This window comes from Cupressus sempervirens, chromosome 1 (assembly GCF_028749045.1).
Source record: "Cupressus sempervirens isolate cs-2001-9-10 chromosome 1, ASM2874904v1, whole genome shotgun sequence".
Lineage (NCBI taxonomy): Eukaryota > Viridiplantae > Streptophyta > Pinopsida > Cupressales > Cupressaceae > Cupressus > Cupressus sempervirens.
The window spans coordinates 866288490-866299194 of NC_143118.1; the positions used below are offsets into that span (position 1 = coordinate 866288490).

The following is a 10705-nucleotide window of genomic DNA, read 5'->3' on the forward strand; positions in this document are numbered from 1 at the left end:
CCACTTTACCATACAACTATTCAAGTTTGTCCCAAGCTTCCTTAGAGTTTGAACAATTTTTAATGTGGAAGAGAAGATCGCTATGTACACAACTTCTGATAAAACCTAAAGCCTTTCAGTCTTGATTTATCCAATCAATGAGTTCTTTAGCATTAGTAGGTTTGGTAATTGTACCATCAACATATAAACTATATCCTTTTTCAATTAATCTACTCCATGCAATATCTTTCCATGTAGAATAGTTGCGTGAAGTTAAAGGAAGACATTTAAAATCCATGATGCAGAAATGAAAGAGCACAAAATAGAGACACAAGAATACAGTACACACCCTCCCTTTTCACTCAATCAAAAGACCCCCCCCAAAAAAGATGTTTTGGCACTTTATAAGTAGTGCATTTACAATGAGCCACTTGTCAAAATCAACAAAGTGGAATTTTTGATTTTGCTTTTACAACTGCCTTATGAGGCTAAAATCTGTCACTTAAGCACTGTAGCTGAGATTTACAACAATTCTGAAAAGAATCAAGACTTTACAATGCCAAAGAAGGCCTAATTCTGAAAGTGAGAAATTTGTCCACACAACCTTAGAATCTGATTTCAAATTTGGAAAGTAGATGAAAAAACATGCACTTTCAAAAATAATGGAACTTGAAAAAGTGACCAGATGTGCTCGTACGGAGCTTTTGAAGTTGCAAAATGCAGGATTATGCAGGTACAGTCACCAAAAAATACATTTTTTGCAAAATTTGTGCACCAAAAATAGAAAACAACACCACAATTGGAAAATTCAAGAAATTCTACCTAATTTCAAAAAAAATTGCACCTGAATTGGAGTCCGGATGTCCGAGATATGAGCTCTCAAAGTTAGGCTGCCAAACTGAAAAGGAATCTGGAGAGGGGTCCAGAGGAGAAATTGTGAGTTTAAATTTGATGGTCAAATGGCCATCAATGTAGTTATCAAATTCCTAGAAATGACGTTCAGACGGGCGTCAAATTTAACACAGGGAAAAGATGACGTCAAAAAAAAAAAAAGCACCTAGGTCTGACGTGGCAGATGATGTGGATGCTGACTATATATCAATACAGAACATACAAATGATGATGTGGCAAAGTCTATACAGATGATGTGGCACAGGGCTGGTTGTCCATGAGTGATGTGGCAATTTTGTACCACTTATGTGTCATTGCTAGCGTGGCAATTTCGAATGGATGTAGACGTGGTGGTGAGCAAATAAATGGTTGCCATGTGGCGACATTGAACTGGGTCACGAGGGCGAGAATTTAAAACACAGTGGCCAAAAATCTGAAAAATCATGCCCAAAAAAACACCCAAAAATTTAGGACCATCGGAATACCTTTGAAATAACGGTGATCAGAATTGTGTGTGAGCTCGCCCGAAAAGTGAAAAACAGTGCCAGACTGTCAACCTAGAAAACATACGGGCGGGTGTCGAAGAACAGAGCTGTCGCCAGAATTATGTTCAACGGTCACCAATTTTCGCAAATGACGTGGGAGTTGAATCTGCGGTGTGTTCCGCTAGGGTTTTTCAAATGCATTAGTCCCACATTGGTGGGATAGGTGGTCTGCAGGCTTTTTAAATACAAAATGCCGCAGTTGCCTTAGCAAAGACACGACCCGCGAAATGTAAGCTTTGTCGCCTATGGAGGTGTGGCTGTCGGTTTGCAACAGGGGGTTGGCGATGGAATATAGGGCCACCAATGTTGGCTGAAATTTTCTGCTGTTCAATATACTTGTGAATAAAATAAAACCTGCAAATTGGTAGATCCGGGGTGTCACTGCCCAGGTCTGTCAATTTTTTTTTTTCTCTATGGGTGCCCGAAGGCTAAATAATTTCCAAAAATTTGACCAAAATATGATAAAAATTATAGAGAAATAAAAGATTGCAGATCCAAAATTAATCAAATAAATCTGTGAGAGATCATACCCATACCGCAAATCGGGGCCTCCGAGTTCCGATTTGCAATTTTTTTTTTGCCTCACAGTCGACTTTGGGCCAAAGTAGGTGTGCTTATAGTCAATTTTCACTAGTTCAGCGTTTTGGATGCAATGGAGAGGTCATATCTGGTGCTAGACACTATTAATCAAATAAATCTACGAGAGATCATACCTATACCACAAATCGAGGCCTCCGGGTTCCGATTTGCAAAATTTTTTTTGCCTCACGGTCGACTTTGGGCCAAAGTAGGCATGCTTATAGTCAATTTTCACCAGTTCAGCGTTCTGGACATAATGGAGAGGTCAGATCTTATGTTAGACGCTCCCAATTTCTGCAGCACTTTGGATTTAGGCTAAGGTGATGAAGCAAGCAAGAGGTCTCGAATGACTTGTGATGAGAAAATCTCTATGCTCTAATACCATGTAAGAATTTGCCTAAGGGAAAAATTCACCCAAGAACTAAGAACTCAAACAAAAGCACACAGTAGACCAAGAGAGAGTATGATCAGAATAACAATGTATTCAATAACTTGGTTCCTCATAGTACACTAGGAGTGCCTGAATATAAAGGCCTTAAGAGAGCTTCTAAAATGCATAGAAGTTAGCACCATGAAGTGTCATACAACCAAGCACATGTCCACTGGATATGGATTATCCTCCATTAAGCATGAAAGTAAGTGCGGTCATGTGAGGGTAAGTCTACAAGGGTGGGACATGCAAAACAGTGTTGTAGACACCATGTGCTCAAATAGAGTTGCGTACTCCTGTGTTGTCAACATGACAACTCACAAGGTGTGCAAACTCCTAAGTGTCTCACAAATAATAAAAAATAAAATAATGCAATATAATTAAATAATGCATTAACCTAAGTAAACTTAAGTAAGTGTAAATAGTAAAGTACATCTTTACACCAACATATATATTGAAGAAGTGTTATTATGTAGTGTGGAGGACTTAAAAATTGCACATTTAAACTTGATTTCTAAGCTAAAATATTTTTGGTATTAAAAGTAGGCAAAATGGGAGCTGATCCAAAGACAAAAAAATAATGAAATCAATTGTGAATCATTATCAACAAATTAACCTACACCATTCCTTAATATCAAAAAACCCAAGCTAAAGTATTTCTTTATCTATATCTATTGCAGTTTGTAGTAATCTAAATAACATAATTACATATAAACCTGGCTCAATTAAATCATTGGGGCATAAACTAAGTCCAACAAGTATTAACATAATGAGCACCATGGAATACACAGTAATTTCCTAACATAATGATGCAGGGGACTCCCCTTAATACCATAAACTCATAACAAAAACAAAGAAACAACTGCAAATGCGAGAACAAAATATGGACTTATTATTATCACTGCAAATGCAAAATTATAGAATTCTCAATTACAATATGCTAACCCAAATGGGCACCTTCATTACAGTAACTTGCAAGACAGTGCTGCGAACTATTACCTATAGCTATTCTTAGAAATGTTCGGGCCTTTCTTAAATAGGCAGTTTTATGTTGCTTGTGAAGGTTCTAGATGCTCAAACTTAATATTGAGGGTCAAGAGACCCTAACAAAACATATAGAGTTGGCCAAATACATTTTTGACAATTATTTTGGAAATTTTAGGTAGCCCAACTTCGAAAGACCAGAACTCACAAACTGTTGCTCTGATTAGCTATTATAACCACTTTTCAAAAATGCCAGCTCTTGATCTATAGGCTTAGAACTACGCTAATGCCATTTTGTTGAGTTTTCGAACCTTATCAAGGCACTTTAAGGCCTCGAAAAGTGAGCCTGAAAATTTTTCTACAAAATTTTCCATCAAAAACCCACAATAACTTCTTTGATACTTAAGCTAGAGCAATGAGATTTTTATAGTAAGCTTATATCTCAAAAATGAACCTTCCTGTAGAAAATGAGAACATTCTAAGCTCATATGACAAACTTACTAAAAATAGCATGTTCCCATAAATAGTAACCACCCTATCTACTAGCCCTTATTAAAATAGAAAAGATTGAAAATAAAATATTTTTGGGTGATGCAAGATTGCCCTTACACCCAGGATGCTTGTGCATCACATAAAAACCCCAAAAATACAAAACAAGGAACTTGGAGCTAGGTCTCCTTCTTCTCTTTATCTGGGATCTCCAATAGAAGTTGCAGCCAGTCATCCATGAGGAAGCCATAGAGAAAATGAATAGTGTCCATGTCTATGGCATTGTTGATCTCCTTCTTACCAGCCTATAAAAGATGGAGGGTAGTGGACACTAAATGTATAATATGAACAAAGAAATTCACCATCTTATCAAAATTGTCCTGATTATAGTAGTGGTAGTTTCCTTCATCCTAGATAAAGTGTCTTGCATCAGTGGATGAATTTCAAACGGTTTTTGAGGCATGGTGTTGGGACTCAAAATTAAAGCCCTGATTTTGAGTACCATTCAAAAAATAAGCCCTATAAGTGCTTTTTAATGCATGTGTACCCGACTATCTATTTGAATCCTAAGAGGTGTTTAATGTTTCTAATACCTTGCATTCAGTATATCTATGTGTTCCATATAGATAAATTACCATTCTGAGTCATTCTGTGAAGTTCTATTTTGAGCAATGTCCAAATCTACATTTTTGCCGAAGTGTCAAATAACAACAGGAGGCCGTGTTTGCAATTGAATATCTTGCACACAGTAATATTTCATGACTCACCACTATGGAAGTGTTTAGTGTCTATATCAAAGAGCCTATGTTTCATATTTCAAGTCATTTTGACATGTTTTGAATAGGTTTTGAATCCCTCAAAGTTGGTCATTTATTGTTGTCATGCTGATGCAAATTGTTCAGAATTCTAGGAGGCCCTATTTGACCAGTTCTAACTTTGACCCAGTTGACAAAAATGAGAAAATTCCTTTTGCATTACATTGTAGAGGTTAGAAAATTTCTATGTTTCAATTTTGGGTTTCTGACGAATTTGTTTGTCAGTTTTTGAACATGATTCTGAATGCAATTTAACTTTTTACTAGCGTCATAAAGTACAGATTAGTTGGTACCCCTGTTTGTGATGTTATATCTCTGAATTTGTGATAGGTGAGATCGAATAGATTGCACTATTTAATTCTACTCTAAAAATTCTTTAAGTGTGCTAGTTTGTAAGTCATGATGAATCCATCTCCACACTTTCCTAAGTCCATTCTGTTTGCAAAAAATGCTTTTCTACCATTGTTTCCAATTTGCTAATCTGAGTAGCCTACTTTGACCACTCGCCATTTTTGCCCCATTATTTTTCATGAGCCCTAATCATATATTTATACTTTCCTTGTGATAGCAAACCAATTTCCCAATTTTTGTTTTCCCAAATGTCAGTTTGACATGTTTTTAGAGCCAAATTTGAATGTGTTTTATGGTTTTCTAACTTGTTTGCTTGCAGGCAATTTTGAGAAGGCAACTTCGATGGTCAATATATTTTGATTGAGAATTATTCATAGAAAATATTTGGTAGGGTGCAAGAATGTTGAATAGAGGATCAACATGTCAGATCTCAAAGCTTGGTTAGGTGTTTATGTTAGCTTTTAAAGCCAATTAAAGGACCTCCTGACACAAAATTGACAATTCATGGATTAGATGTGAAATGAGTTTTAACTAGATGGTTTAGTGGTTGAATGGTTTTCAATCATTAATTAGATGTTCATCAAATCAATTTGGAATGTTAGGTGTTTGAAAATAATTTTTTTATAGTTGGACCTACTTTGGAGCCTGACGAAATTCACTAGATTACTGAAGGGGTGAAATCTTCTAGGTTAGGAGAGTGTTACCTAATAGGCACTTGTCATCAAGATATTAGTTTCCTATGAATATTGTTTAAATAAATTTTGAAATGGAAATGTGGTCAAGTGTTACAAAGAGAATTTCAATATCTTTCTAGATCAGAAAGGAATGTAGGGGAAATCTTGTTAGAAATGAAAAAAGAAATATGTAAATAAGCAATACCAGGAAAGAATCTAAGCGAGTCAATGCATGAAAAGATATTACCATAAGATAGGAGAGAGAAAGCTTCAAAATCCAACACCATGAGACAAGATATTTGAAAGGGGAAAGCAAAGAAAACCCCTTGTGACATTATGAATGAGGCATGAAAAGCCTAAGAAGAGAGAGAGAGAGAATAAGTGTGTGTGTGTGTGTGTGTGTGTGTGTGTGTGTGTGTGTGTGTGTGTGTGTGAGTGAGAGAGAGAGAGAGAGAGAGAGAGAGAGAGAGAGAGAGAGAGAGAGAGAGAGAGAGCAACCACTCATACAATAATTGAGAAGAGGAAGAAACCTCATTAGAAATGAGAGGAGGGTCATCTCTTAAATAGAGATGAGAGAGAGGAGTTAGAATGTAACTCCCATGTCTATGAATGCCACCATTCATAAGTGTGTGAGGCCAAGTGTGAGATTCCTCTTAAGGAGGAATAATCTACATTACAAATTACAATAAATATTTGTCCTCACATATTCCACGAGAGGACAAAATAAGATGTAGTGGAAAAAGGACAAAAAAGAAATATATTAGGATACCTTGGCTTATATCCTAATATATTATAATAATAAAGAAAGGAGGTCTAACCTTGGTTTATAAACACACCAAGGAAAGATTACAACTTTTAACACCCCCCTTTAATCTTTACTTGGGGTAATTATATGAAGGGGTATTAAACCCATAATTTACAACAATTTGCAACTTAATCTTCAATATGAAGTAATTTGATTATCTTCATGCCATATCGTACATTTTCAGATCCAAGAGAAGTACATGAGTTCTTTGAATATGATCAAGTGGAAGCATAGACACATCTTCATATGTGAAAAATTGAGAAGGTTCCTTGATGAATCACCTGGAAGAAAAAAGCAGAGAACAAAAAACAAGACAACTATCCACAAGTAGAATTACATTGAATGGAGAAGTTAGTAAAAAAAATGAAGTTATAATAATTTAATCAAGGAGGAACTAAGAGAGATGAGGATAAATGAATGTTTTCACCAACATGCAGTGGAGTTAACATGATTTCTAAAAATAAGTCATAAGTTCAAAATGATCATAATAGATGCAATAATTCTCTCATGAAAGGAACATACTAATGCATAAATGACCATAGACAAGGCCAACTAATGAAACTTGCATCAACATTGCGTCAATCACATGGATATAGACAGTCCACTAATGAGTCATCCCACTACAAGTGAATGGGTCGCGACTCCATCACCTACATGACCCACGATCTAGGCAATAAAGTATGTAGAACATTATCACATTGTATATTTATCAAAGAAATATAAGAGAGACAATAATAAATAAGTAGAACATGTGCCTCAAGCACAAAATAATTCAAGTTACAATTTTTCCAAGAATGATTGCCGATGTGGACCAAAGGAAGGGTTTATGAGGAGTAATACCATATTGCCTTCAAATAAGAAATCCATCATGGACAAGCAACATCATTGCCACGAGGAAAAAGATCAACATGGGTCAAAACAACTTTTTGAAATAGAGTCTCCAATATTGGAGTGCTCCAAGATATGGTAGCCTCATCACCTATACACTAAAAAAATTAGCAAAGTGTAGGAAGTCATACCATGAATAAATCACAACTAGGAGCATACACCAAGGATACAAGGAGTTTAGAATGGGAAATCCCCATAAAATATCATCCTCGCATTGAGGAACAAAGTGAAAAAAATGAAGGGAAACTCGATTGAAGTAAGTACACACCAATTATAGGTTGGAGGGATACTCCACGGGCCAGATAAGGCAACTACGAGTTAGTTAAAACTGTTGGGTCCACCATAGTTAACCTTGATAAATTGGCTCTTGATGCAACTTACAAAAAAAAATATATAATAAAAGAATGGTATTAAACCATGAAATGCTACTATGAGCATAAAGAGATGCTATAAAAGCATAAGATTGCAACTATGTGCATAGATAGATCATTAGAAGGCAATAGTGTAAGATAACTCATAAACCTGAATAATTTGAGATAAATAGGAAGTATTTGGAAGAGCAATAAGCATAAATTATCAGTTAAAATCTTCATGCAAGGTGAACACAAGTGAGAAGATATTAAGGATGGGCCCACCAACAAAGACAAGAATCATAAGATAGGTGTTTTAAAAAAATAAATAAATACTATAATGGAAATTAAGATATATAAGATAAACCAAACATTATGATTACTTGATAACATTAATACAAATAATAATAAAGGAGTAGAACAATAATGAGACAATGATACAAAATAGAAGAATGAATATGATTAATATAAAATTTGTTACAACTAACCCTGCAAAGAAGGTTAGTAATAAAAGATAGAGTTCAGATCTGGCCGATAAGAATATACTAAAAAAAAGTTAAGAAACTTTCCAGAAAAGAGATTGCAGAAATTGATTTGAATGATTTGATATTTTGAAAAAAGTGACAGAGAATGCAGAGAACGAATAAAAAAAATGGTACAAACTCATAATAGAGTATGTGCTGGAGTAAAACAAAAAATAGATAAGAGACATTATATAAATCATTCAATCCTGCATAACAAGAGTTAACAACTAAAAATAGAAAGAATATAATGAGAAAATCAGAGAGAAGGAAGAATAATAATTATGCATGTAAATAATCCAATGCATGTCTAGATAATTCAATGCAATGAAATAAGAAACAAAAGAAATAACTCAGATGAAGAGTGGGTGGGGAGAGCATGCATTTGATCTGATGGCAACTTCTTTGCTGCACTTGATGCCCAACCCAACATGGCCGTTGCTATCAGAGGAGCCTTGATTGTGGCCAAGCTTTCTGTGATCCCTGTGAGGCACAGTTATTGGGGGAAAAGGATCAGGAAGGTGCATACTATGCCGTGCAAGGTCACAGGCAAGTGTGGATCCGTGACTATCAGGATGGTTCCGGCTCCTCGAGGGGCTAGAATTGTGGCCACCCGTGTGCCTAAGAAGGTTTTGCACTTTGCTGGGATTGATGATGTCTTCACCTCTTCATGGGGTTTGACTAAGAATTTGGGTAATTTTGTCAAGGTAACCTTCGACTGTTTGTTAAAGACATATGCGATTTTGACACCTGATTTGTGGAGGGAGACTCGTTGCTCATGGGATGCACCAGCATGCGCTGAGTCCGTGAGGAGAAGATGAGGCCGCTCTTCATAAGGCTAAACCAGATGCCTAAGAGGGGGAGGAATGAGAGCCCAAAGTAGTAATGGGAATGGGAATGCGAATGTGGGTGGGAATGTGGTTGAGGCATACATATTTGAATTTGGTATGAATGTACAAAATTATCACTGAAATCTTCTTCCTCTAGCTAACTGTGGACCCCTGTCTAGAGTAGCAGGTCATCGCCATCCCCCGCTTGAACTACATTCACAGAGGGTGTATTATATCATTTATGCCCTTCTTTGGCCCTCATATCATATCAAATCAAAATTCTCATATCAAAATTTTCCCCCAAAAAAGTGAAAGATAGCTCTGTTAAGAACAGTGCAATGATTCCAAGAGAAATGATACAAAACACAGTGCATGCAAGGCATGCATAAATAAAAGTAATGATTAAGCAATTAAAAAATGCACAAAGAGAATGAACTATCATTCATATTATGACATGCAGAGATAAGGAGTTAGAAATAATAATTGCAAAGAGAATATCCTAAACATGCAAGAGACAAAATTAGAAACTTAAAGAGTGCAGTTTCAAAAATAAAAATAAAAATTGATTAGATAAGAACCGATATGAAATTTTTTTAATTATAATTTTAGAAAATAATTAATATTATTATCAAAATGAAAAGGATAATATTTGATATTTTGATTTATATGAAATGATAAAAGATAATAATAATAAGCATTTAGCACAAATTTTGATAAAGAAGATTTAGAATAAACTTAATTAACAAAGTAAGGGGAGTAACTAAATTTTTGTACTAAATTAAATTAGTTAAAAAAATGAAATATATTAGAATAAACTCTCTCAACAATATACTAGATTGTACTAGAATATACTATTAAATTAGGAATGTGAATCTTTAAATTTCTATTATTCTTTATCAACAAAATATCAAAACCTACACAAATTAGAGCAAACAGGGGTTAATCGGGTTTGGCGGTAAACCAACCAAATCCAAAAAAAATTCAATTTCTTCCAACTTAAGAAGATTAAAAAAGAAATTAGTGAATGGAAAAATAAATTAGTGAAATCTCTCTCAAGAGTCTCCTTCAAATTGTACCTTCATGCAAACACTCAAAAACAAAGATTAAACTGCTCTGATACCATGTTAGAAATGGAAAAAGAAATATGTAAATAAGCAATACCAAGAAAGAATCTAAGCGAGTTAATGCATGAAAAGATATTACCATAAGATAGGAGAGAGAAAGCTTTAAGATCCAACACCATGAGACAAGATATTTGAAAGGGGAAAGAAAAGAAAACCCCTTGTGACATTATGAATGAGGCATGAAAAGCCTAAGAAGAGAAAGAGAGAGAGAGAGTATGAGAGAGAGAGAGAGAGAGAGAGAGAGAGAGAGAGAGAGAGAGAGAGAGCAATCACTCATACAATAATTGAGAAGAGGAAGAAACCTCATTAGAAATGAGAGAGGAGGGTCATCTCTTAAATAGAGATGAGAGAGAGGAGTTAGAATGCAACTCCCATGTCTATGAATGCCACCATTCATAAGTGTGTGAGGCCAAGTGTGAGATTCCTTTTAAGGAGGAGTAATCTACATTA

The 10705-nt window shown here is 35.3% G+C and overlaps 1 pseudogene; it reads left to right on the top strand.

Moving 5' to 3' along the window:
• Positions 1 to 8732: 8732 nt before the first annotated feature.
• On the top strand, positions 8733 to 9122 carry LOC149580581 (small ribosomal subunit protein uS5w pseudogene; annotated as a pseudogene).
• The last annotated feature ends 1583 nt before the right edge of the window (positions 9123 to 10705 follow it).